Genomic DNA, 7,751 nt, shown 5'->3' on the forward strand with positions numbered 1-7,751 from the left:
TTCAATTATACATCAACAAATTAATTAGACAAAGAACCGCCTGTAAATTGATTAATAATTAAGCAAATATAATACAAGATTAATCAAACTATATATTAAAAAAAATGTTATAGGAAGAGAAGAGGAACCCCATCATTTTTATTTTTTTTTTCAAAAAAAAAAAAGAAAATATTGAAGAAAATATGTACCTTTTTAGTTGATATATTTGGATCTATATTTTGGTGTTTGTAAGTATATTAATTTTCTCTCTCCTAAGTTTGGTTTTGGTTGCAGAAGGAAGAGGTTATTGATTGAGGGGTGGGATTATTCTAATGAAGTGGAAGAGGTTGTTGCAGGAATAAATAGGGGGTGTGAAGAGTTATTGCATTTTGCAAACATACACACTAATTTTGTTTTTATTTTATTTATTTTTATATATAATTTTAAAAAAAATAAAAAGTTGGGAGTTGAAAGCCTTTTGGATTGACTCGAGAGGAAAGATTAAATTCTTCAAAGATGACAGTTATAATCCTTTCATTTTAAACAAAAATAAATAAAATTGTAATTTTAATGTTTGAAACTAGGAGTAGAAATTGCGTAATTTGGTGAAAAAAAGAGGTAAAAGGAGAGAAGTAAAGTGTGATGAGTAGGATTAGATTCTCTTACTTCAAAAGAGTAAAAGAAGAAAGACTTTTCGAGTTTTCAAAATCAATAGAAGTTCATTGAAATGAATGAATGACAAATCGATCAATACTATACTTGTTACTTTTGACTCAAATGTGAAAAAGAATAATTTGTTCTTTCTTCATAACTAGTCATTTGTTCATAATTAGGGAGTAATTATGATACATGCATGGTTTTTTTCAATTTTTGGTCAAGTTAGTTGAATACAAATGGAATGTTAATTAAATGTAATTCTTAATTAAGGTTATGCTAATATAGTAATATGTCCTTCAAAACATTAAAAAGTAATCGTATGTCTTTCTTCAAAAAAAAAAAAAGTACTCCTATTGTAATACAAATATTTATATTTATAGAACAATATTAAGAAGTTCGAATAATCTAAGTATTATACTCGTATGATAGAGTAAATTATGTATTAATTGGTGATAGACTAATAGAAATGCCATACATGTGTTTTAATTTTGAAAATTCAAGCATGAACTGTGTGAATATGTAGTTATAATACGAAGTATTAAATATAGATTCATACTTTCTATAATATCTATCAAAAAAAATGTGAAGATATTATTGGTAGAAAGATACTTTCATTTAAATGTGACTACAGATCTGTTCTCGTACGATTATTTTCATTTCAGTTCAGCTTTAATAAGTTCAGTTCAGTTCAGCTTCTAATTTTCTTCTCTTATAAAATATTCAGTTCAGTTCAGTTCAGTTCAACTCTAATAAGTTCAGTTCAGTTCAGCTTTAATTAGTTTAGTTCAATTCAGTTCAACTGTAATAAGTTTAGTTCAGTTCAGTTTAGTTCTAATTAGTTTAGTTCAGTACAACTCACTTCAGTCAATTAGAACACGCCCGTAATCATTTAAACAAGAAAATCATTGTGAAACGGAGGGAATAATTAACAATTTTTATCAAATAATAACATAAGTATTATCAATTGAAACTTAAATGTGAAAAATGGATTAGTGTTTGAATGGTATGTTTTGATGTGTTGAATGAATAGTTTGTACTCGTGTATATAGTAAACAATATCACTATTAAACTATTTATATTTTAGACTTAAAGCTATTAGTGAGAGAATATGAGAATATTTGCCGTGCCTTCTCATTACTGTGAATTGAGTATATATACATCAAGACTACTAGGTTAAGCTAAAGCTAACCAAGGAAAGATATATACGAAAATATTCACAAGATAATTACAATAGATTATTAACATAATCTATCACACCCCCGCAGTCAAAACGGGAGGTTTACGAACGTTGAGACTGTCCCGAAAATCATCAAATAAAACCTTAGGGAGGCCCTTAGTAAAGATGTCTGCGATCTGATATCGGGATGGGACATGTAGGACACGAACTTCGCCCTTCTGAACCTTTTCACGAACAAAGTGTATGTCCATCTCAATATGTGTTAGTGCGCTGATGTTGAACTGGATTACTGGAGAGGTAAATAGCACTAACATTGTCGCAATAAACCAATGTTGCTTTAGAAATAGGACAATAAAGTTCAAGCAACAGATTACGAATCCAACAAGATTCGGAAACAACATTTGCAACCCCTCTGTACTCAGCTTCAACACTAGACTTAGACAAAGTGGGCTGTCTTTTTGCGGACCAAGAAATCAAATTATCACCAAGGTAGACGCCATACCCGGAAGTAGAGCGTCGGGTGTCTGGACACCTGCCCCAGTCTGCATCCGTGTATGAGAGTAAAGAAGAAACGGATGACTTGTGAAGATGCAAACCATAATCTGACGTACCTTGAAGATAACGAATAATGCGTTTCAACGCATTCATGTGCTCTACACGGGGTGCGTGCATAAATAGACAAACCTATTGCACCGCATAGGAAATGTCTGGGCGGGTGAAAGTCAAATATTGCAATGCACCACAAAGACGACGATAAGCAGTTAGATCATCATACAGAGCACCCGAAGCGGCACTTAAGTCTACCGGAGTAGTAGTCGGTTTGCAAGTTGTCATGCCTGCTTTTGCAATAATTTCCTTAGTATATTTCTGTTGAGATAGAAATAAACTATCCTTACTCCGGGATACAGCAATACCCAAAAAATAGCTTAAATTGCCCAAGTCTTTCATTGCAAATTCAGAGCTAAGTTGAGAGATAACATGATGGCACAGAGACTCTGAAGAAGCTGTAAGAACAATATCATCAACATATAGAAGAATGTAAGCAGTAGAGTTACCATGGCGAAGAATGAACAAAGAATTATCCGATGTACTGTGAACAAAACCAATAGTAGCCACAAAATCTGCAAATCGCTGATACCAAGCCCGGGGTGCCTGTTTCAAGCCATATAGGGACTTTTCGAGAAGACACACATGGTTAGGACGATCTGGATCTTTGAACCCCAGAGGTTGATACATGTAAACAGTCTCATTCAATTTACCATGTAAGAATGCATTCTTCACATCTAGTTGATGTATAGGCCAAGACTTAGATAAAGCAATACTAAGAACCACCCGAATAGTAGCCGGTTTGACAACCAGGCTAAAAGTTTCATCACAATCAATACCCTCTCTTTGAGTTTTACCATCACCAACCAAACGAGATTTATGTCTCTCAAAAGAGCCATCAGAATTCGTTTTGTGCCGAAAAATCCACAAAGAGCGAATAATATCCACACTATTCGGTCGGGGAACCAATTTCCAAGTACCGTTTTCAATAAGAGCATTATATTCTTCCTGCATAGCAAATTTCCAATTATGGTCACGAAGGGCATGGACCGGGTTTTGGGGAATAGGAGATATGGAGGTAGAAGTGTGAAGTGCTTGATTGGAGTACTTTGGGTTTGGCTTGACAATCCCGTGTTTGCTACGAGTTGTCATGGAATGAGGTTGATGGAAAGAGAGAGGTGGAGAGGGAGGAAGAGTGAGAGTAGGAGATGGAGGTTGCTCTGTCTCGCCGTACATGTGCTCGGCCACACCTCTGCCCGCGTTTGACCCGGCGGGGCTAGCAGGAGGTGGTCTAGGACCACGCTGCTGAGTAGTGGGGGACGAGTCATGCACAGGAGATGGGCAGCGAGGAGAAGGGAGGTGATGTGTGGGGCTGGGCAGAGAGCTCCGCAGGAGGGTTGCGGGCTGTGCTCCCACACCGCAGCCTGCCTGTGGAGTCTGCTGTATGGCAGCAGGGGCCTTGTCCGTGGAATCTGCTGTGTGGCAGCAGTAGGGACGGGGTGTGGGGGCTGCTCGGGTTGAGTGAGGGCTTGACGCAAAAGGGGGTTGTCAAGGGTGCTCGATCCACTATCCAAAAAATCATAAGTATGAGGTTCGGGAGTATGAATTTTTGAAAATGGGAAGACCGACTCATCAAACCAAACATGTCTAGCTATGATAATTTTCCGACTCGACATATCAAAACATTTATACCCTCGATGATTAGATGGATATCCTATAAAAACAGATGGACTACTACGAGCTTGAAGTTTGTGAATTTTAGAGGATGGAAAGAGGGGATAACATAAACAACCAAACACCCTAAGATGAGAGTAATCGGGAAGTTTTTGATAGAGAATTTGAGTAGGCGAATTATAGTCTAGAATTTTGGTCGGTAAGATGTTGTGGAGATAGGTAGCCATTTCAAGAGCATGATGCCAAAAAGAAGGTGGCATGGAAGCATGACAGAGAAGAGTGCGAACAATGTTATTGATCGTTTTTATCTTTCTTTCGGCCTTGCCATTTTGAGGTGAAGTAAATGGACAAGAGAAGCGAAAAGTCATGCCATTTTGTTCACAAAATTTTTGAAATGGAGTTTTGGTAAATCCCGTTCCATTATCACATTGGAAAGCTTTAATCTCCCTCTCAAATTGAGTCTTAATATATGTTCGAACACGAATAAATAAGTCATAGACTTGAGACTTGGAAGAGATAGGAAAAGTCCATAGAAAATTCGTGTAATTATCAAGAAAAAGAACATAATATTTGTGACCAAGAGAGCTAACAATTGGAGATTTCCATAAATCACTGTGAACAATATCAAACGGCATAGTAGTATGAGACATTGAATCATAAAAAGGAAATTTCATTAATTTTCCCAAAGGACAAGAATGACAAATGTGCTTAGAATCCTTATTACAATTTATGAGATTGCTACTACGCAAAGAGCTAAGAATTGCATTTCCCGGATGACCTAAACGGGAATGCCACACACTAGGAGAAACAACTGCAAAAGCTGACGGATTGGAATTTGAAATGACTTGACGATCGGTGAAGAAGGGATAAAGATCGCCACTACTATTACATCTCAGTATTTTGCTCCCCGTCTGCAAGTCCTTCACAGAAAACCCAAATGGATCAAATTCAATTGACACATGATTATCAATAGTGAATTTTCTAACAGAAATTAGATTTTTGACAAGTTTAGGCACGTGTAGGACGTTTTTGAGTTGAAGTGTGTTTTGGTTTAGGGATTTGTGACCATAACCATGTATAGGAATTTTGCTACCATCACCAACAATAATAGAATTATTATTATTTTTGCTCAAATGTAAATACGATGACAAGTTACCTTGAGAGTTCGTCATATGAGAGGTAGCTCCGATATCCATATAATAGTTCGGGTCGGCAAGAGACATTGTATGCATAGCTTGCTCGATGTTGGTTGGCACAAAACCCGAGGAAGAAGGAGGCGGACTAGCCATGTAATACGCCTGTTGAGGCCTTGGGCCCAGAACACCATTCTGTGAGGGAGAAGGCTGGGTAGGCCGTGCACCCCATGGCATTGGGCCTGGGCCTTGAGAAGGGTATGGGCAGGGTGGTGTAGCCCAAGAACCTTGATTCCAGTATGCCCATGGAGGTGGATACATCCACCCCTGCTGTCCCGTAAACTGTGCGGTGGTTGTTGTGCTGCTTGCTGCGGCGGCTGGGTGCTCCGACCACCGGACCCAGCGCCGGCCTTTTTGCCGCCCTTCCCCTTAGTTTTCCGACCACCACGAGAGGGCTGCGAATTGCTACGAGTTGCATCAGAATTCTGCTTGCCCTGTTGTGAATTAAATGCATTCGATGATGATGATTGTGAGAGATGAGCCTCCTCAACGGAATCTAGAACATCAGACGCATTACCCTGCTCCTCCAATTCGAGCATGGAGCGCAAAGTGTCAAAACTTGGAAGCGGATTTAAGTGACGAACGGAGGTGCGGAAAGGCTTGTATTCTTCCGTGAGCCCCTTCAATAATTGCAAAGCCATGCGATTATCAGAGACTGCATCACCAACATTTCGGAGACTATCCGCTAGGGATTTCAGGCGAGTGCAATACGGCTTAACACCCTCGAACTGATCGAGCCTGGTGTTTGTGAATTGCGCATCAAGGTGAAGAGCACGGGCTGACTTGTTGTTGAGAAAGAAATTCTGCAAACGTTTCCAAGCATCGATAGCCTTATCATTAGGATCGATAATTGAATCAAAAAGATCAGTCGAAATGGTATTGTATATCCATTGTCGAACGATGTTGTCAAGTCTTTGCCACATAACAGGGTCAGAAGAAGATTCAGGGGCTTTCTGCTTGTCACTAGCAACGGGAGAGATGATATGGTCGATCACTAAATTCGTACGGCAATGGAGTTGGAATAGTGTAGACCATGTATTGTACTGAGTACCGCTGTAATCAAGGACAATAGGTATGCAAGTTTTGATGTTGGGGACAAGAGTAGCAGGATGAATCTTATGATCGACCATTGATAAGAACCGAATAGAAGAAGAAGAAAGGTAAGATTAGAGAAGATGTGCGGAAGAGAAGTAGGGTTTCGGATTGAAAAACCTAGACTCGTGATACCATGAGAGAATATGAGAATATTTGCCGTGCCTTCTCATTACTGTGAATTGAGTATATATACATCAAGACTACTAGGTTAAGCTAAAGCTAACTAAGGAAAGATATATACGAAAATATTCACAAGATAATTACAATAGATTATTAACATAATCTATCAATTAGTAAATTCAATTTAGTGACTTTTTTTTACATGTATGGTGCATTACAAATTTACAATCACCTGATTAGCTGGTCCTATTCTATTTACAAAATCTAACTGAAACACAGAGGGAAGCTCTACTAATTAAGTTATCCCTCACTCTCCAAATCTATTAACCTTTATATAAATTTAGGGGACCTAAGTGAAAATAGGATGAATAAAACAAGAAGTCAAGAACTAATTGAACTTTGGGCCTGTTCTCATTGACTGAACTCAGCTGAACTGAACTGAAAATAAATGTATGAGAACAGACCCTTATTGTAATATATAGGAAAAAATGCTATAAATAGTCTTTACTCTTTAGGGCTACATAAAAATATATTTTGAAAATCATAAAAATATGAACACTAATTATACTGACTTATGCGTGTTTTATCACGAGTGTATTTAATGCTTATATGTAGCCATTAGGACTACAACTACATATACCCATTTATATAAGCATATTGATTTATAGGTGGTAATTTTGTATTGCCTTATTAATCCTAAAGTAACAAACACCCAAAAAAATGTTATACAGAGATACTAAAGACAAATAAAAGAATATAAAAATACCAAATAAAGCCAAAATATATGGTTAACGTTCATCAAAGAGAGGAAAAGAGAGACTAAAAAGGAATAAGGTAATATACAAATACCAGAAATTTTGTTACAGAGTACAATTCAATTTATGAAGGAGAAAAATGTGACTGAAAATCATCATGTGACTAGATCATTAGATTAAGAAAACAAAGGATCAGATTCAAAGTTGCACCCATACTAATTATATTAATTGGCCAATATCAATAATACGGGATTTAATGGTCTTAACTTAAGCACTTGGCTGGTCTTTTAATTTAATGTTTAATCGCAATGAATTTTTTTCATCGGATTGAATTTTGGAGATAGTAAGTAAGTTGATATTTATACCAAATAAGCAACTTTATCATGGTGAGAAGTGAAGAACAAGTAAGTATTTTCCCTTAAAAAAAAAAAAAAAAAAAGCAAGTATTTAAGTCCTATATATATGGTATTGTACTCCGTACTAAAAAAAAAAAAAAGTCTGTTCTTTTCAGCTTAATTTCACTTCTGTTCAGCTCCAATCAGTTCAGTTCAATCT

Source organism: Chenopodium album, chromosome 6 (assembly GCF_948465745.1).
Source record: "Chenopodium album chromosome 6, dcCheAlbu1.1, whole genome shotgun sequence".
Classification (NCBI taxonomy): Eukaryota; Viridiplantae; Streptophyta; class Magnoliopsida; order Caryophyllales; family Amaranthaceae; genus Chenopodium; species Chenopodium album.